This window comes from Camelus bactrianus, chromosome 9, assembly GCF_048773025.1.
Source record: "Camelus bactrianus isolate YW-2024 breed Bactrian camel chromosome 9, ASM4877302v1, whole genome shotgun sequence".
Lineage (NCBI taxonomy): Eukaryota > Metazoa > Chordata > Mammalia > Artiodactyla > Camelidae > Camelus > Camelus bactrianus.
The window spans coordinates 20,592,217-20,613,775 of record NC_133547.1 but is presented as its reverse complement, the minus strand read 5'-3'; positions in this window follow the sequence as shown (position 1 = coordinate 20,613,775).

Sequence of the window (21,559 nt, the reverse complement as noted above, 5' to 3'; positions counted from 1 at the left end):
GCTTCATGTGTCTTCATGGGAACACAAAGCTTTTGTGTTTGGGAAAATCCTCATATAATGACAGGCCTTCATCCAAACTGCATTTTACAAGGCAAACTCCCTTTAAAATGAAACTGGTTGCTCTAGGAAAAATGCTCAGAAATGTGGAAAATATGCTGTTGGAGATTCTTTTCAACTTTAGCCTAGCTAAATGAAATCTTCTACACATGTTCCATTCTGGGATCTTAATGTGTGTGGATGATTTCCTTCATCTGACTTGCGGGAGCACAGAGTTTTTGTGTTTGGGAATCAAGCCTATTTTCTTATAGTGTAAGGCCTTTGACCAATTGTGTTTTATAATGCAAAATGCCTTTAACTTCAAACCAGTTCTAGTAAGCATGTCATGAAATGTGGAAAAACTTTGTTAGAGATTCCCTTAAAATTTAACCTTGTTTAATGAAATCTTCTACACATATTCCATTTTAGGATCAGAATGTGTGGGAAAGATTTCTTTCATCTCCTTCATTAGGAATGCAGAGTTTTTGTGTATGGGACACAAGCCCAAATGAGATTTTACATGCAAACGGACTTTAACCTGAAAATGGCTCTTGGTAACATGCTGAAAATTGTGCTTAAATTGTTGTTAGAGATTCCCATAAACTATAGACTAACTGAATGAAATCTCCTACTCATGTTTCATTCTGGATTCAGAATAGGTATGGAAGATTCCCTTCATCTATCTTGTTGAGAACACAGAGATTTTGTGTTTGGGAGACAAACCTATCTTCAAACAATGAGTGTCTTTAGCCCAAACTGAGTTTTACAATGCAAAATGCCTTTAACTTGAAACCAGTTGTAGGAAACAAGCTGAGAAATATGTAAAATGTGTTGTTTGAAATTCCATTCAAATTTTGTCTAGCTGAATGTAACCTTCTACACATGTTTCATTCTGGGATCTGAATGTACATGAAAGATTTTTTCATCTGCCTAGTTGGGAAAACAGAATTTTTGTGTTTGGAATACAGCCTATCTTCTTATAGTGAGGTGTAAACCTAAACTGAATTTTACAATGCAAAATGCCTTTAATTTAAATCCACTCTAAGAAACCTTGTGAGAAATGTGGGGAAAGTGTTGCTAAAGATTCCCTTTAACTTTTGCCTAGCTGAATGAAATATTCTACACATGTTCCATTCTGGGATCTGAATATGGGTGGAAAATTTCTTTCATCTGCTTAATTGGAAACAGAGAGTTTCTGAGTTTGGAAAAAAAAAAAAAAAACCCTATTTTTCCATTGTGAGAGGCCTTTGCCCAAGCTTGGTTTCACAACACAAACTGCATTTACATGAAACTGACTCTGGTAACATGTTGAGAAATGTGGCAAATCTGTTGTTACAGATTCCATTAAGATTAAGCCTAGCTGAATAAAATCATTTATACATGTTTCCTTTTGGAATCTGAAAGTATGTAGAAGGCTTCCTTCTTCTGTTTTGTTGGCAACACAGAGATTTTATGTTGAGAAAGAAGCCTATCTTCATATAGTGGGAAGAATTCATCCAAACCAGGTTCTACAATGCAAATTGCCTTTAACCTGGAACCATTTCTAGGAAACATGCTGAGAAATGTGTAAAATGTATTGCTAGAAATTCCCTCAACTTTGCCCAGCTGAATTAAAACTTCTACACATGTTCCATTCTGGGATCTGAATGTGTGTGGAAGATTTTCTTCATCTGTCTTGTTGGGAACACAGAGATTTTGTTTGGGAAACAAGCCTATCTTCATATAGTGAGAGGCTTTCACCCAAACTGGGTTTTACAATGCAAAAAGACTTTAAGTTGAAACTGTCTCTAGGAAAACTACTGACAATTGTGGGAAAAGTCTTGCTAAAAAAAATTCATTCAGATTTATGCTACCTGAATGAAGTCTTCTACTCATTTTCCAATCAGGGACCTGAATGTGTGTGGAAAATGTCCTTCATCTGCCCTGTTGTGAAATAAAGTTTTTGTGTCACATTTAGTGAGAGGAATTTGAAAAAAAAAAAAACCAAAAAAACAGGACTTTTACAATGCAAGATGCCTTTAACTTAAAACCAGCGAGCTCTAGGAAACATACTGAGAAATGCTGAAAATCTGCTGTTAGAAAACCACCTCATCTTTAGGCTACCTGAATGAAATCTTCTACACATGTTCCATTATGAGATCTGAATATGTGTGAAAGAATTCCTTCATCAGCCTTGTTGGGAACACAGGGTTTTTGTTTTGGGGGAAAAGAGCATATTTCATACAATGAGAAACCTTTGTCCAAACTGAGTTTTACAACACAAACTGCCTTTAACTTGAAATTGGCTCTAAGAATCATGCTGAGAAATATGGAAATACTGTTATTAGAGATTCCCTTCTTTTGCCTAGCTGAATGAAATCTTTTTCGATTTCTGGAGTTTGAATGTGTGTGGAAGCTGTCCTTCATTGGCCTTATTGAGAGCACAGAGTTTTTGTGTTTGGTGAAAAAAAAAAGCCTATGTTCATATAGTGGGAAGCATTCACCCAAAATGGGTTTTAAAATACAAATTGTCTTTAACTTGAAACCAGCTCTAGGAAACATGCTGAGATATGTCAGAAATGTGTTGTAGGTGATTCCCTTCAAATTTAGGCTAGCTGAATGAAATCTTCTGCACTTGTTCCTTTCCAGAATCTGAGTGTGGAAAGGTTTATTTCATCTACCTGTGGGGAACACAGAGTTTTGGTGTTTTGGATAAGACCTCTTTTCATATACTGACAGACCTTCATAGAAACTCCATTGTACAGTGATATTTGCCTTTAATATGAACGTGGCTCTAGGAAGCTTTCTGAGAAATATGGAAAATTTGTTCTAAGTGATTCCTTTCACTTTTAACCTAGCTAAATATAATCTTCTACACATGTTCCACTTGGGGATCTCAAAGTGTGGAAGATTTCTTTCAACTGCCTTGTTGGGAACACAGAGGTTTTATGTTTGGGTAACAAACCTATCTTCATAGAGTGAGAGGCCTTCACCCAAGTTGGGTTTTACAGGGCAAACTGCCTCTAACTTGAAACTGGCTAAAGGAAACCTGTTGAGATTTGTGGAAAAATTGTTGTTAGATATCCCTTTCAACTTTGGACCAGCAGAATGTAACATTTTTCATATGTTCCATTCTGGAATCTAAATATGTCTGGGAGTTTTCCTTCTTCTACATTGTTGGTAACACAAACTTTTTGTGTTTGTGAAAAACCCTATCATCACACAATGAGAGGCCCTTGCCCAAAATGTGTTTAACAATGCAAACTACATTTAACCTGAAGCCTGCTCTAGGGTACATGCTGAGATATGTGTAAAATGTTTTGTTAAAAATTCCCTTTGTCTTTAAGCTCACTGAATGAAATCTACAAATGTTCCATTCTGAAATCCATTTGTATGTGGAAATATTCCTTCATCTGTCTTGTTTGGAACAGAGTTTTTGTGTTTGAAAAAAAAGTCCAGTTTTCATATACTGAGAGGCCTTCACCCAAGATGTGTTTTACAATGAAAACTGCCTTTAACTTGAAATAGGATCTAGGGAACATGATAAGAAAAACGGAATAACTGTTGTTCAGATTCCCATCAACTTTACCAAAGCAGAATGTTACCTTCTACACATGTTCCATTCTGGGATTCGAATGTATATGGAAGATTTCCTTCATCTACCTTATAGGGAACACAAAGTTTTGTGTTTGGGAAAATAGTGTATTTAATATAATGAGAGACCTACACAAACTGGGTTTGACAATGCAAACTTGAAACCAGCTCTAAGAAACATGCTACAAAATGTGGAGAATGTTTTGTTAGAGATTTACTATAACTTTAGTCTAGCTGAATGAAATGTTCTACACATTTTCCCATTTGGTATCTGAATGTGTGTGGAAGATTACCTTCACCTGCCTTGCTGGAAACATAGCTGTTTTGTGTTTGGAAAACAAACCTGTCTCCATATAATAAGAGGTCTTCAACCAAACTGAGTTTTACAACATAAGCTGTTTTTAATTTGAAACCAACTCTAGGAAACTTTCTGAAAAGTGTGTAAAAATTGTTGATAGAAATTCTCTTCAATTTTATGCTAGCTGAATGAAATCTCTACACATGTTCCATTCTAGGATCTAAAGGTATGTGGAAGATTTCTTTCATCTGCCTTGTGGGGAACAAATAGCTTGTGCTTTGAAAAAAGCCTATTTTCATATAATAAAAGACCTTCACACAATCTCAGGTGTACATCTCAAAAGGCCTTTAACTTGAAACTGCTTCAAGGAAACATACTGAGAAATGTGGAAATATTGTTGTTAGGGATTCCCTTTAGCTTTTGCAAAACTGAATGAAATCTTCACATGTTCTATTCTGGAATCTGAATGTGTGTGGGAGATTTCCTTTAACTGCCTTGCTGGGAACACAGAGTTTTTTTTCTTTGGGAAACATGCCTATCTTCATATATTGAGAGGTCTTCACCCGATCTGTGATTGAAAATGCAAACTGCTTTTAACTTAAAACTAGCACTGAGAAACATGCAGAGAAAAAATGAAAAATTACTGTTAGAGTTTCCTTTCAAATTTAGCCTTGCTGAATGAAGTTTCCTATACATGTTCCATTCTGGGATGTGAATATGTGAGGAAGATTTCCTTCATCTGCCTTGTTAGGAACACTGAGTTTTTGTATTGAGACACAAACCCATCTTCATATAGTCAGAGTCATTTGCCCAAACAGGGTTTTAAAAAGAAAACTGTCCAATACTTGAAACAAGCCCTAGGAAATATGCTGACAAATGTGGGTAAAGTGCTCTTAGAGTTTCCCTTCAACTTTAGGTGACTGAATTGAAATATTTTTCACATGTTCCATTCTGGGATGCAAATGTGTGTGGAAGATTTCCTTCATCTGCTTTATTGTGTGAACACAGTTATTGTGTTGAAACAGAAGCCTACCTTCTTATCTTGAGATATTTTCACTGAAACTGGATTTCCCAAAGCAACCTGCCTTTAACTTGAAATGGGTTGGTTCTAGGAACCATGATGAGAAGTGTGGAAACAGTTTTGTTAAATATTCTCTAAAACTTTTACCCAGAATAATGAAATCTTCTACAGATGTTCCACTCTGGAATTCAAAATCATATGAATTATTTCCTTCATCTGCCTTGTTGGGAACATAAAATTTTTGTGTTTGGGGATTAAGCCTGTCTCCATATATTGAGAGGCATTCGCCCAAAGTGTGTTTGAAAGTGCAGACTGCATTTAACTTGACACCAGCACTAGAAAACATGTTCAGAAATGTGGAAAAATTACTGCTCAAATTTTCCATCACTTAAGCTTAGCTGAATGAAAACTTCTTCACATGTTCCATTTAGGGATGGGAATTTGTGTGGAAGATTTCTTAAAACTTCCTTGTGGGGAACACAGAGTTTTTGTGTTGTAAAACAATCTCCATATAGTGAGAAGTCTAGCCACAAACTATGTTTTACAAAGGAAACTGCCTTTAACATGAAACCAGATCAAGGAAACATGCTGATAATTGTGGGGAAAATGTTCTTTGAGATTTCCTTCAACTTTAGGTTTGCTGAAGGAATTCTTCATCACATGTTCTACTCTGGGATCTGAATATGTGGGGAAGATTTCCTTCATCACCCCATTGGGAACACAGAGTTTTCTGTTTGTGAAACAAGCCTATCTCCATATATTGAGAGGATTTTGCCCAAACTGTGTTTGAAACAGCAAACTGCCTTTAACTTGAATCTGGCCCTAGGGAGCATATGGAGAAATGTGGAAAAATCATTGTTAAAATTTTCCATCAACTTTAGCCTAGCTGAATGAAATTTTTTACACATGTTCCAGTCAGGGGTGTGAATGGTGAGAAAGATTTCCTTCATCTGCTTTGTTGGGAACACGGAGTTTTTGTTTTTGGGAAACAAGCCTATCATCATATAGTGAGAGGCTTTGCCAAAACTGGGGTTTACAATACATACTGCCTTTAACTTGAAACTGGATCTTGGAAACCTGTTGAGAAATGTGGAAATTTTTTTTTGTTAGACATTCCCTTCAATTTTAGCTGAATGAAGTCTTCTACACTTATTCCATTTTGGGATGCAAATATGTATGGAAAATTTCCTTCATATGCCTTGTTGGGAACACAGAGTATTTGTGTTTGGGACACATGGCTATCTTCATATATTGAAAGGCTTTTGGCCAAAATGGGTTTTACAATGGAAAGTGACTTTAACTTAAAACTGGTTCTAGGAAACTTGCTGAGAATTGTGGAAAATGTTTCATTAAAGATTCCCTTCACTTTAGGCTCATGGAATGAAATCTTCTACATATGTTTCATTCTGGGATGTGATTGTGTGTGCAAGATTTCCTTCATCTCACTGGTTGGGGACACACAGTGTCTGTGTCTGGGAATAAAGCCTATTTGCATATAGTGAGAGGCGTTCACTCAAACTGTGTTTAATAATGCAGAATAAATTTAACTTGATATGAGACCTAAGAAACATGCTGAGAAATATGGGAAAAGTTTGGTACTGGTTCCCTTCCACTTTAGCCTAGCTGAATGAAATCATTTACACATGTTCCATTCTGGGATCCAAATGTGTCTGGAGGACTTCCTTCATCATCTTTATTGAGAAAATAAAGTTTTTTTGTGTTTGGGAAATAAACCTATCATGATATAGTGAGAGGCCTTCACTCAATCTGTGTTTGACTAGGCAAACTGCTTTTAATTTGACATCTGCTCAGTGAAACATGCTGAGAATTGATCAAAAGGTGTTGTTAGGTATTTCTTTAAAATGTATCTGTGCAGAATGTTATCTTCTACACAGGTTCCATTCTGGAATCCAAATGTGTGTGGAAGTTTTCTTTAATCTGCCTTGTGGGGAACACAGGCCTTTTGTGTGAGTGGGAAAAGCCTATCTTTATATACTGAAAGATAATCACACAATCACAATTGTACAAAGAAAACTGCCTTTAACTTGAAACTGGCTCTAGGAAACACACTGAGAAATGTGGTAATAATGTTGTTAGAGTTTCCCTTCATCATTTCCCTAGCTGAATGAAATATCTTCTTCACATATTCAATTTTGTGATCCAAATGTGTATCGAAAATATGCTTCACTGGCCTTGTTGAGAACACAGAGTTTTTGTGCTTGGTAGACAAGCCTATTTTCATGCAGTGGGAGGCCTTCACCCAATCTGGTTTCCAACACAGTCTTTATCTTGAAACCACCTCTTGGAAACATGCTGAGATATGTGGGAAAAGTGTTGTTAGAAAATCCCTTCAACTTTAGGCTAGCTGAATGATATCTTCTACTCTTGTTACACTCTGGAATCCAACTGTGTGTGGAAGATTTCCTGCATCTGTCTTGTTGGGAACACAGAGTTTTTGTGTTTGGGGTAAAAGCCTATCTTTCTATAATGAGACAACTTCACCAAAACTGGATTTCACAATACAAACTGCCTTTAACTTGTAACCGGCATGCTCTAGGAAACATACTGAGAAATGTGGAAATAGTTTTGTTAGAGATTTCCTTCAGCTTTCTCCTAGCTGAATTAAATCTTCTACAAATGTTCCATTCTGGGATTTGAATTTGTGTGGAAGCTTTCTTTAATCTGCCTTGTTGGGAACATAGAAATTTTGTGTTTAGGAATCAAGCCTACCTTCATATATTGGGAGGACTTTGCCCAATCTGTGTTTGAAAAAGCAGACTACCTTTAACTTGAAACTGGCACTAAGAAGCATGCTGTGAAATGTGAAAGAATTGTTGTTAGAGTTTCCCTTCAACTTTAGCCTAGCTGAATGAAATCTTTTACAAATGTTCCATTCTGAAATGTGAAAGCTGAGAAAGACTTCCTTCATGTGTCTTGTTTGAACACAGAGTTTTTCTGTTTGGAACACAAGCCTATCTTAATATAGTGAGATGCCTTCACCCAAACTGTGTTTTACAATGTATTCTGCATTCAACTTGGAACTAGATCTAGGAAACCTGTTGAGAAATGTGAAAAAAAAATTGTTAGCATTTCCCTTAAGCTTTGGGATAGCTGAATGAAACCTTCTACACATATTCCATGCTGGCATGCAAATGTGTGTGGAAAACTTCATCGTCCTTGTTGGGAACATATGGTATTGGTATTTGGGACACAAATCTGTGTTCATATATTGAGAGGCCTTCACCCAAAATGGGTTTTACAAGGGAGACTGCCTTTAACTTGAAACTGGTTCTAGGACACATGCTGAGAAATGTGGGCAAAGTGTCATTAGAGAGTTCCTTCAGCTTTAGTCTAGCTGAATGAAATCTTCTTCACATGTTTCATTGTGGGATCTGAGTGTGTTTAGGAAACAGTATGTTTCATATAATGAAATGCCTTCACACAAACTTGGTTGTACAACATAAACTGACTTTAATTGAAACCAGCCCTAGGAAACATGATGAGAAATGTGGAAACTGTCTTGTTAGATGTTCATTACAATTTTGGGCTAGCTGAATGAAATATCCTTCAAGTGTACCAATTGGGGATATGAATATGTGTTTAGATTTCCTTCATCTGCCTTGCTGGGAAAACAAGGATTTTGTGTTTGGGAAACAAGCCTATCTTTATTTAATAAGAGACCTTCCCCCAAAACTGGGTTTTACAAGGCAAACTGCTTTAACTTGAAACCAGATCTAGGAAACATGATTAGAAATATGGAAAAGGTGTTGTTAAGTTTTCCTTATACCTTTAAACTAGCTGAGGGAAATCATCTACGTATGTTCCATTATGGGATCTGAATGTGTGTGGAAGATTTCCTTCATCTGCCTTGTTGGGAACACAGAGTTACTCTGTTTGGGAAAGAAGCCTATCTTCATATATTGAGAGGTATTCACCCAAGCTAGACTTTATAACATAAATGTCTTTAACTTAAAACTGTTTGGCTTTTGGAAACATACTGAGAAATGTGGAAACAGTTTTGTTTGTGATTCCCTTCAACTGTTGCCTACATGAAAGAATTCTTCTACACATGTTCCATTCTGGGATTTGAATGTGGGTGGAAGGTTTCCTTCATTTGTCTTGTTGGGAACATGGAACTTTTGTGTTTGGGAATCAAGCCTATCTACATATATTGAGAGGACTTTGCCCAACTGTGCTTCAAAATGCAAACTGCATTTAACTTGAAACCAGCTCTAGGAAACATGCTGAGAAGTGTTGGAAAAATTTTGCTGGAGATTCCCTTCACATTAGTCTAGCTGAATGATATCTTCTATACATGTTCCATTCCATGATCCAAATGGGTGTTGAAGATTTCCTTCATCTCCCTTGTTGGAAACACTGAGTTTTTGTGTTTTGGAAACAAGCCTATCTTCATATAGTGAGAGACTTTGCCCAAACTCAGTTTTCCAAATCAAAGTGCCTTTAACTTGAAACCTGCTGTAGGATACATGCTGAGAAATTTGGAAAAAGTGTTGGTAGAGATTCCCTCAAACTTCAACATAGCTGAATGCAATCTTCTACACATGTTCCATTCTGGGATGCAAATATGTGTGGAAGTTTTCCTTCATCTGCCTTGTTGAGGAAAGATAGTTTTTGTATTTGGAATATAAGCCTTTCTTCGTATAGTGAGAGGCCTTCTCCCATACAGGATATTACAAATCTCATTGTCTTTAGCTTGATAGCAGTTACAGAAAACTTGCTGTGAAATATGGAAAAATTGTTGTAAAAGACTCCCTTCAACTTTAGCCTAGCTGAATGAAATCTACACATTTTCCATTCTGGGATCCGAATGTGTGGAAGATTACCTTCATTGTCCTAGTTGGGAACACACAGATTTTGTGTTTAGGACAGAAGCCTATATTTCTATAGTGAGAGGTTCTCCCCCAAACTGGATTTTACAAAGGAAACAGCCTTTAACTTGAATCCAGCTCTAGAAAACATACTGAGAAAAGTTTAGTGTTGTTAGAGATTCACTTCATCTTTCACTTAATGAATGAAATCTTCGACACATAGTCCATTCTGGTATCCCAATGTGTGTGGAAGATTTCCTTCATCCACTTTGTTAGGAACAGATTGTCTGGGTTTGGGAAAAAAGCCTATATTCATATAGTGGGAGCTTTTCTCCCAAACTTGATATTACAATGCAAACTGCCTTTAACTTGAAACCATTTCTAGGAAGCCTGTTGAGAATGTTAAAATAGTGCTGTTAGAAATTCCCTTCAAATTTTGGCTTGCTGAATATCTACAACACATGTTCCATTCTGGGGTGCAAATATGTCTGGAAGATTTCCTTCAACTGCCTTGTTGGAAACACTTTTTTTTATTTATATGGGAAAAAAAGCCTATCTACATATAGTTAGAGACCTTCTCGCAAACAGTGCTTTACAAAGCAAACTGCCTTTAACTTGAAAGCAGCTCTAGGAATCATGCTGAGAAATATGGAAAAAAAGTGTTGTAAGAATTTATCTTCAGTTTTAAAGTTGCTGAATGAAATCTTGCATACATGTTCCATTCTAGGATCCAAATGTGCGTTAAAAATTTCCTTCATCTACCTTGTTGGGAACACAGATTTTTTGTGTTTGGGAAACATGCCAATATTCATATAGTGAGAGGCTTTCACCCAAACTGGGTTTTACAAAACAAACTGTCTCTAACAGGAAACCAGCTGGCTCAAGGTATCATGCTCTGTAATATGGAAAAATTGTTGTAAGGGACTGCCTTCAACATTAGCCTAGCTCTATGAAATCTTCTACACATTTTCCATTCTGGGTTCTGAATGTGTGTGGGAGGTTACCTTCATCATCCTAGTTGGGAATATGAAGTTTTGTGTGTGTGTGTGTTTTGGACACAAGCCTATCTTCCTATAGTGTGAGGGATTACCACAAACTGGATTTTACAAAGGAAAGAGCTTTTTAATTTGAATCCAGCTCTAGAAAACATACTGAGAAAAGTTAAAAATTGTTGTTAGAGATTCCCTTCATCTTTCTCCTAGTGAATGAAATCTTCTATAGATATTCCATTCTTGTATCACAATGCATGTGGAAGATTTCTTTCATCTGCCTTTTGGGATCACAGAGTGTTTGTTTTGGGTAAACAGCCTATCTTCATGCAGCGAGAGGCTTTCATCCAAACTGGCTTTTACAACACAGACCAATTTTAACTTGATAATTGGACTTAGGGGACATTCACAAAAATGTGGATAAATTGTTATTTGACAATCATATCCTCTTTAGAATGGCTGAAAGATATCTTCTACTCAAGGTCCATTCTGGGATTTTAATATGTGTGGAATATTTCCTTCATCTGACTTTTTGAGACAGATTTTGTGTTTTAGAAACAACCCTATCTTTATATAGTGAGAGCCATAGCCCAAAATTTGTTTGACAATGCAACCTACATTTAACTTGAAACCTGTGCTAGGATACATGCTGAAATATTTGGGAAAAGTTTCATTAGAAATTCCCTTCAACTTTAGCCTAGCTGAATGAAAGCTTCAATACATGTTCCTATATTGGATCTGAATATATTTTGAAGATTAACTTCATCAGCCTTGTTGGGAACACGGTGTTTGTATCTGGGAATCAAAGCTATCTTTATATAGTGAGATGCCTTCAGTCAAACTAGGTTTTATAGTGCACACTGCCTTTAACTTGTACTGGCTCTTGGAAACATGTAGAGAAATGTGGAAAATGTGTTGTTAGAGTTTTCCTTCAACTTTAGCCTAGCTCAATGAAATCGTCTACACATGTTCCATTCTGGGATTCAAATGTGTGTGGTAGGTTTCCTTCATCTGCCTTTTGGGGACACAGAGTTTTTGTGTTTGGAAAACAAGCCTATCTTCATATCGTCAGAAGCCTTCTCCCAGTGATTTACAAAGCAAACTGCCTTTAACTTGAAAGCAGCTCTAGGAAACCTGATGAGAAATGTGGGGGGAAAATGTTGTTAGAGATTTCCTTCAACTTTATCATAGCTGAATGAAATCTCCTACACATGTTCCATTCAGGGATGCAAAAGTGTTTGGAAGAATTTCTTCATCTGCCTTTTTGGAAACACAGAGTCTTTGGGTTTGCAAAATAAGCCTATCTTCATATTGTGAGAGGCCATTTCCCAAACAGGATTTTACAAAGCAAACAGTCTTTAACTTGATACCAGCTCTAGGAAACATACTGATAAATATGGAAAAAGTGTTTTTAGAGATTCCCTTCAACTTTTGACTTGATGAATGAAATCTACATATGTTCCATTCTGGTATCGAATGTGTGTGGAAGATTTCTTCATCTGCCTTGAAGGGAACACAGTGTTTTTGTTTTGGGGAAACAAACCTATCTTCATATAGTGAGAGGCATCATCTGTCAATGGACATTTAGGCTGTTTCCATGTCTTTCCATATGTTTCCATGTTTCCAATGACATTGAGCATTTTGTCACTTGCCTATTTATCATTCTTATGTCTTCATTGGAGAATTGCTTGTTTTGGTCTTCTGCCCATTTTTGTATTGAGGTTTTTTTTTTTCTTATTAGGTTGTATGAGCTGCATATATATTCTGGAGATCAAGCCTTTGTCTATTTCATCTTTTGCAAAAATTTTCTCCTATTCTGTAGGTTGTCATCTGGTTTTGCTAATGGTATTCACCAGTAACAACTTGAGTCAAGGTTTAGTGACAATAATCATAATGATCCTGGCTCTTTGTTGCAGGTGCTCCAGGAAGAGCACTTCAAATTTTTGGTTCAGCTACAGGTTCAACAGTTATTTTATTTTATTTTATTTTTAATTTTTATTGGAATATCATCAATACAATGTATCAATTTCTGGTTTACAGCACAATGTTGCAGTCATGCATATACATACATATATTTGTTTTCATGTTCTTTTTCATTAAATGTTATTACAAGATATTGAACATAGTTTTCTGTGCTATAGAGAATAAACTTTTTTTAAAATCTATTTTTATATATAGTGGTTAACATTTGCAAATTTCAAAATCCCAAATTTATACCTTCCCACTCCTTTTCCCTGGTGACCATAAGACTGTTTACTATGTCTGTGAGTCTGTTTCTGTTTTGTAGATGAGTTCATAGTGGTTTTGTTGTTGTTGTTGTTGTTTTGGTTTTTGGTTTTTGGTTTTTTTAGATTCCACATATGAGTGATATCTTATGGCATTTTTCTTTCTCTTTCTTCACTTAGAATGGTGATCTCTAGTCCATCCATGTTTGTTTCCATGTCTTGGCTATTGTATGCAGTGATTCTATAAATATTGGTGCTATAAACAACAGTGATGCTATAAACAAACATGTATCTTTTTTAATTAGAGTTCCCTCTGGATATATATTCAGAAGTATGATTGCTGGATCATATGGTAAGTCTATTTTTAGTTTTTTGGGGAATCTCCATACTGTTTTCCATAATGGCTCTACCAAACTACATTCCCATCAGCAGTGTAGGAGTGTTCCCTTTTCTCAATACCCTCTCCAGCATTTATTGTTCATGGACTTTTGAATGATGTCCATTTGGACTGGTGTGAGGTGTTGGTTTTGATTTGCATTTCTCTGATAATTAGTGATATTGAGCATTTTCCATGTGCCTATTGGCAATTTGTATGTCTTCATTGGAGAATTGGTTGTTTAGGTCTTTTGCTTATTTTTGGATTGGGTTATTTGCTTTTTTTCTTATTACTGACATTTATTCATATGAACATTTTTAGTGATTGAATGTTCTTTACTTGAAAAGAATATTTTTTTTACATTAAGTAGATTCAACTTTTAAAGTTTTAAAATAAATATTATAAATTGTTATAATTAATGCAATATAAGAAGCTTTTCATGAAAATTGAGAAAATTCTGTTTGTCATACTGTAAGATTTTTCTTAAAAAAATTATAACTGTGAAATTAAGATGCCTTGAGGAATCAGTACAGTAACTTCCACTAGCTTTGGAAAACCCAGAAATCAAGTACTACCCCAGACTAGATATGAAAGATTACTAGATTTTTATAGTAACTTTTCTTCTTGAAAATTTATGGTATACATATATGTTTAATACTTAGGTCCTGAAACACCAGTAATCATAAATTGTTCAATTTTATTTGAATCATATTTTCCAAAAATATTTGATCACAGGTGAAAATGAAACCTCAACTAAAATTACTTTAAACAATATAGAGCTTTTTATCTTAACAAGTGAGCAAAATATAGGGCAGTTTCAGAGTTAATTCAGTGGCTCAACAATGACTTCAAGGATCCAGGCTTATTTCATCTTTTGTTATGCCATTGTTATGCCATTCAGAGCCCATTAATTCATTCCATATGTTTTCCCCCTCATAGACACAAAACAGCTGCTACAGTTCCAGACGTTACACATAGACACAATACATTTTTGTTGCAACAACAATAACAACAAAAAGGGATTTAAAAATGTATTTATTTCACCAGAAAAGAAAATTTTCCATATTAGCATAGCAAACCTCTCACATCTTATTGATAAGAGCTGGGTCCCATGCTTCTCCATCATTTATTTTTTTGGGGGGACATGTGACTTAGTTCTGGCCAGTCCCTGAAAAGGTGAATGACATAGTTATGATTGGCTGGTACTAATCAAAGAATCTAAAAAAGAAAAAAAAAACAAGCAAAATATAAATACAAAACAGAAACAGACTCATAGACATAGAATAGAAACTTGTGGTTGCCAAGGGGTGGAGGTTGGGAAAGGCTAGACTGGGATTTCAAAATGTAGAATAGATAAACAAGACTATACTGTATAACACAGGGAAATATATACAAGATCTTATGGTAGCTCACAGAGAAAAAAAACTGACAATGAATTATATATATATTCATGTATAACTGAACAATTGTGCTCTACACTGAAATTTGACACAACATTGTAAAATGATTAAAAATCAATAAAAAATGTTTAAAGAAAAAAAGAACATTCCCCTACCCTACACTGTGAATCCTAGGAGCCATTTGTCATTCATCATTTCCTCTTGTATCTCTACAGTAATTTTTAAATGGAAATGCAGGAAAACCTTGCTAATCCAGTATAGACAGAGCCCCTGGGAACCATCAGAACTCCCAGCTTTCTACAGATTCTGTTTCAGTTAGTGATGAAGCCACATGGAAAACCTAGGCACCTATAGGTTGAAATGGAGACTTCTGGAGTCTCATTCATGTTGTGGGCTCTGGACAGGAGATGATAAAGAGAAATGGAAAATGTAATCAACTTTTGCAGTGATGCCCATTGACTTGCCTGCTTCACCAAAATCTCTTCCATCCAGATTTACCTGGAGGATGTGGAGGATGTCCTCATATCCCCTCTTGATTGCATACATGCAGACACAGGTGGCCCAGCTCAACATGGTCACAGTCATTTGTGAAAGTGGAGTCAGGGCAGGCACTCCAGGATTTCACTAAAGACAAACTGTCCATTTGGCCCTGCATGGGCCAGATGAGCAGAAACACCCTTTTCTCTTGTTGCTGGTAATTTTCCATGTGTGCAATAAATGCAACTTTGTCTATTTTTTTTATAACTGAACTTAATTTTTTTTGTGTGAGTCCTCATTCTTGCAGATGATGGAAATTCCAGTCAGTCAGGGTTTTTGCACTTTTTTGGAATTGAGTCAAGTCCTGAGGGGCTTCTATAGTGTTGAAGGATCAGGTCCTAGCTGTGATCCTTGTCCACTTGGCCTCTTTTGAGCATCTGTCTTCACCTGGGTCCCCTGGAAGCAGACCTGAGACAAAGCCTTGTATGCAGGTTGTTTATTTGGGAGCTGACCCCAGGCCTACCACCAGAAGAGGCAGCCCAGGTCACCTTGCTATTGGAGATCCCTAATTCTGTGGAGTTTCTGTTTTTTTGTTTGTTTGTTTTTTTGTTTTGGAATTTGTCTCATAACAGGGGGGATGGAGGTAGTGATAGATGTTGGACATCACTTTCTTAGGTACCCCAGGATCCAGGTTATCTTGGTGCTTTCTTTTCTCAAAATCAAAAGATCTTTGTTAAGTTTTCAGAGTCAAAAACTGCCCTTTCTGTTTGCTATTATTCTATGCTTTGACTACCTTAGGGTCTAAACTTTAAGATTAAAAAAAAAGAATTGACTCTTGCTTTGGGCTGGTTTCCTCCTAGGAGCAGACTCTGAGACAAGGATTTAAGTGTGTGTGATTCCAGAAAGTACCATAGAAAAGTGGGGAAGTGTGATTGGGAAGCCAACAAAGTTTGTTATCAAACCAGGAACCACTGTGGGCAACTGGGGTTTACTCCTACTAGAGAATGCTGGAGCCAGTGTAGAACATCAGTCTCGGAGTTACTGAACTTGAGAAGGACAGAAGCTGGGGTATTTATCTACCAGCTCTATTAGTTACTGGAAAAAAAGATACTCCCCCTGCACTTTGAGTCTTCCCTGGTAGACAGCTCTCAGGTAAAGAAATAGAGAGATAGCAGCTGGATGTAGGGCAGGGAGCCCAGGAACAGAAAGGCCTGAAGGGACAAGTGTGCAGCATCTACAGCAACTGCCTCAACAATCTTGTTCTTTCTCATTCATCTGTCCATCCTTCCCTCAGGAAGTTAGCAGAAAATGATCTTCTGTTTGGAAAGGGATACAAGGAAGTTATGTGGGGAAAAAACCCTAGTTAGAATGTCAAAATATTACCCCAGTAATCTTACTTTTTGGGTAGACAAATGTCTTCTTCCATGGACAGAGGCAATGTTTTCATTTGTCTGATTTTAAGGTCTAGAAAGATTTCAGAGTGTTCATGATGCATGAAGGATCAGGATTTTGTCAGGTAGCATGTGGGTAGGTGTGTTCTTAGTTAAGGATAGGTTTACAAGTTAATCTTTCAAGTTTACAAAGGCAGTTCAGCACTGTGGTTGAGAATGAGGCTCAATTCAGTAGGGCCTTCATTTAAGCCCTGGCTTAACTACTCACTTGCCTTTTGAACTTGAGCAAGATACACAGTCCCTCAGAGATTCATATTTTCCTTCTTTAACATGAGAATAATAAAGTGTTTTGAGAATTAAATGAAATTTGATTTGGATAATGCAATGACACAATATCAAGCCCATAGTAGATATTTCAGCAATATTGGATATCAGGGCCCATTTTCAGCTGGAATGTGCTGGTTTTTTATGGTCAGTGTCTCTCCTGATTATTGTTATTAAGGGAGATAAGGGTATGCTATTGACTGCATTCAGTCAATAATTCATATGTTGAAATCCTAGCCCCCAAGGTGATGGTATTACAAGTGGGCCTTTGGGAGGTAATTAGGTCATCAGGTCATGAAGGTAGAGCACTCCTGGATAGGATAAGTGTCTTCATAAGAATAGATAGGAGATAAGAGAGAGTTTGATTGTTCTCTGCTCTCTTTCCATCATGTGAGGATGCAACAAGTGGTCTGCAGTCTGCAACCAGAAGGCAGGACCTCACTGGAGCCTGACCATGCTGGCATCCTTATCTTGAACTTACAGTCCCCATAAATGCGAAAAATAAATTTCCATCATTTATAAGTCACTTGATTTCTGACATTTTATAATATCAGCCTGAAAAGACTAAGACAAGGTAGATTTGACATGGGAGGTCCATCACCCTCGACCTGCTAGCACACTCATGGCCTTGCTTACATTTGTCATCCTGACTTTGTGTTTGTGATAGCTGGACCTCTGGTCCACACAGAGGAAAATTTCCATCCTTTTCACCTGGACCATAGTTGGTGGACTGTATTTGTGTAGAGAGTGGACCTGGAGAGGAAGACTGTTCCTGCTCCCACTTCCTTGACAGCTTGGAGAGAGGTGATTCCTGCCTCTTTTGGTATGGCTGGTACCACTGGACTGTCACAATCCCTGCTGCTGAACTTACCAGCCCATGGGATCATTACTTCTTTGATAAACCCAGGAGCTTGGTCTCTGACATATAGAAGGGTGAGTATTGAAGTTTCTCCATGCTTATTGGTAATGGGTTGTTTCCTTGAGCTACCAGAGTGCTGCCTCCTTTTCTTGTCCAGATTATACCTACTCCTTCCTAAGAAACTCTCCCAAATCCACTATTGGGTAATGATGGCCACGCAGGGGTCTCTGGACCCTGCCCCAACCCCTTGATCAGCATCCATTCCTGGAGATGGTGGGAGCGCATATCTGGTTAAATGTTTTGAACATATTTCCTACATATGTAGTAGGTACCCAGGAAGCTATTGCTGAATTAAATGTTCTATAGATAGTGATCAGCAAGGGTGATTTTTCTAACTTAAGAATACTCTCTTCTAGTCTCCACTGGGAATATCCTTCCCTCTATCTTCTCAAGTTTTCATAGCTCTGCAAATCTTACTCATTTTTTTCATGACCCTGATCAAAAAATAGAAAATAAGAGCTGGATGGGGTCAACTCTAAACTAACTTCCTTACCTGAAAAAAAAAAAAAAGAGGAAGCAGAGTTCTAGGCTCAAGAAGTGACTCACTCAAAGCTACAGGTGCCCACAAAGAATTTCTGACCTTTCTCACCAGTTGTGTGACCATGCGTGTCTGGAAACACTCCTTCTCCCCACACTGAACCCTCCTAGTTCCCAGTTTATTAGGTATTCACTATAGTGAGGACACATCCTGAAGCATTTATGTGGATTATAGCATCCCTAAGTGGTAGGTTCTGCTATCACCCTCATTTTATAGATGAAGAAACTGAGACTTAGAGAGTTTAAGTGCAGTAGCTAATAGGTGATGCTCTTAACTGCTATGCTTTAATTTTTTTTCAGTCATACTCTTCTTTGTGCTATAACCTCTCCAGACTTTGAGAGCAGGGTATCATTTCAGTATCAACTCCCTCCTCTGGCTCAGTAATAGGTGGGCACTTAGTAGGTAATAGCAAATATTTGTTGGATGAAACAATAAACACATGAATACTAAAAGCAGCTGAACTGTGATGTGAAGGTGGGATGTACTCAGAGTTCATATTTTTGGGGGGTGGCAGAGGATAAGCAGGTGCCATAGTTTTGTAGGTAAGCTAAAAAGCAACTTATGCATGCTCACGGTGAAGCCAGAATGGCTGTCTTTGGGTAAAAGGATATGCTTCTCCAGCCCTGAGCCTATAAATATCATCTTTGCATATTTGCATCAATTTTCCCAAACCTCTACTAAAAACTGCTTGGTATCAATTCTAAATGAGTTTTCTCTTAGTTACTGGACACTTTGGAAGGAGGCTTTCACCAAAATTTGCTGCACAATTCACGGCCACAAAACGCCATCATCTTTATCTGCATCAGAGGACAAAATTTCCCATTTAATTATCTGAAACTGCAGCTGAGGATCTAGGTAGAGGCTTGAGGGTTTCCACACAGTTGCCATAGACTACCTGCTTGTCTTTTTAAGGTAGTGGTATGACAATTTGAGCAGTCACTGCAGAACTCCTTAGCAATATCACCTCCACTGTGACCTGCCAAAGCTATTTATATGTGAATGAGGGCATAATTCAACATCAACAGTAGCTTAATTTTAGTTCTCTTGGAGAGAAAATCTCTCCCCTTTCAGCCCCCTGCAAAACACCAACTTTGCCAGCAGGTTTTGATTTTACTTAAATAGATGCTCATTGTTAACAGGGTACTTTGATGAGCCCATATCTGCAAGTTCAGCCCATAGACATAAAACATCAGCAAACTATTGTGAGGGAGACCTTTGATTCTAAGAAATTGCCATATTCAGTAGGCAATTGTGCATTTTTTTTCCTGTTGCCAGAGATCCTCTATATTTCAGCACAAGTGCTCTCAATTTATACAGAAAAGAATCACTTAAGGACTTCTTGTGTCAACAGCAGCTTTATGAGCATAGAAGGAGTTTAAAGGAAATCACAGCCTGTGTACAATACCTGGGGTAACTCTGCATCTTAGTAGAATATGTGAGTGTTTTTTTTTAAAGCCAAATTAACTGATTGCAGGTGTTCTCTAAATAAGAATGGGTAATACAGGCTGCCTTTGCATTCAAAGTCACTGAATCTTGAAAAACAGAATCCAAATGTTGACCATGGATTTACTAATGGAGACAGTATTACTTGGTTCTCTAATGTAAAACACTGGCCTTTTTCTTCCCTTGTTTGTCTGTCCTTCCTTCCCTCCACCCATCCATTCATCCACTCACCCATTTGTGCACCTATTCATCTACCATCAATTTATCCATCTATCCTTCCTTCCCTCCATTCATCTGTCCTTCCATCCATCCATCCATCCATCCATCCATCCATCCATCATCCAAGCAGTGTGTGTTATGCTGGCGGCTCCTCTTATCCAGGCACTCTTCTGATGGTGGGATGGTGAATTGGACAGACAAGACTCTACTCTCATGAAATCTCATTCTGGGGCATGTGGGTGTGAGGCAGACAAGAAGCAAGTAAATAAATGCATAAATAAGGCAATTTCAGAATGTTAAGAGGTCCATGAATAAAAATTAAACTTGTGTGTTAGAGTGAATTGTGAGGTGGGGTGGCTGCTTTAGACGGATTGATGGAGTTTTCAGAGGTGGTAGCCTTTCATCCAATATCAGAATGACAAGAATGACGCATTATTTAAACAAAGAGCTGAGAAAGTATATTCCAAGTAGAGGACAAGCAAATAGTAAGGCCCTGAGGTGATATTGAGTGTAGCTTCTTGAGGAAGACTTACTGAAAGAGTGATCTGAGAAAGGAAGAGTTAAAAATGTGAGTTTAGATATGTCTTCCTGGATAGAGAGGACAACTGAAATAATATGAAAGATTCTCATCTAAGCACTTTCACCCTGAAATTCACTCTTAGAAATGGTTTCTTCTGGCTTTGGCTATTTTACCTCTTGGCCACTTGGTGGCACTGTTGCATCATGTAATTTTGCCATGTCCCCATTCAGATTTCTGTCCGAGAGAGTAGGAATAAAATCCTGCCTTCTGGAGACTGAGGGAACACCATTTCTTGCCATGTTAAGCAACGCTTTGCTACTGTGAAAATTCTTTTCTAATGGGAAAGATTACTTTCATTCCACACCTAGAACTGAGTTGCCATGTCTGCAGGGGACCCAAGACTCTTTGTGATTCTGGGAATCCAAGAGCTTCAAACTTTCTATCTCGGTGAAGCTGCCAAGTGGCTCACCTCACCCCTGAGGCACAGTTGGGTGTTTACATTGGTTTTGAGGAGAGAGAAAGGCTGAAAATCTCTCTTCTGGAAAAGCAGGAACAATGGCCACACAGTTAATGACACACCTCCACTTCAGTAACTGTGAGACACTGGGAAATTCCTTCCACTTCCTGGATTTGATAATTATCAATTCATCTTAATATACAGTTTAACATTATGCCACTGTTGCCTTGGAAGGTCTAGAACCACATTCCTGGCACAATCTGCTGTGCTTTGAAAAGCAACTTAATCTCTTTACTCTGCCTTATCAAAATGGGATGTTACAAGACCCCATTAGCCTATGAAGTCAGTGGGCCTGGAGAGGTCCTTACTAAGCCATTTACCAGCTGTGCGATCCTGGGCCAGTCAAGCCACAACTTTAAGCTTCTGCTCTTGGCCTTTGAAAAACGATGGTGCATCTTTTCACAGGGAGAATTAAGCTAATCAATATAGATGAAAGTACCACATTAACTGCCAAGTGCTTTGTT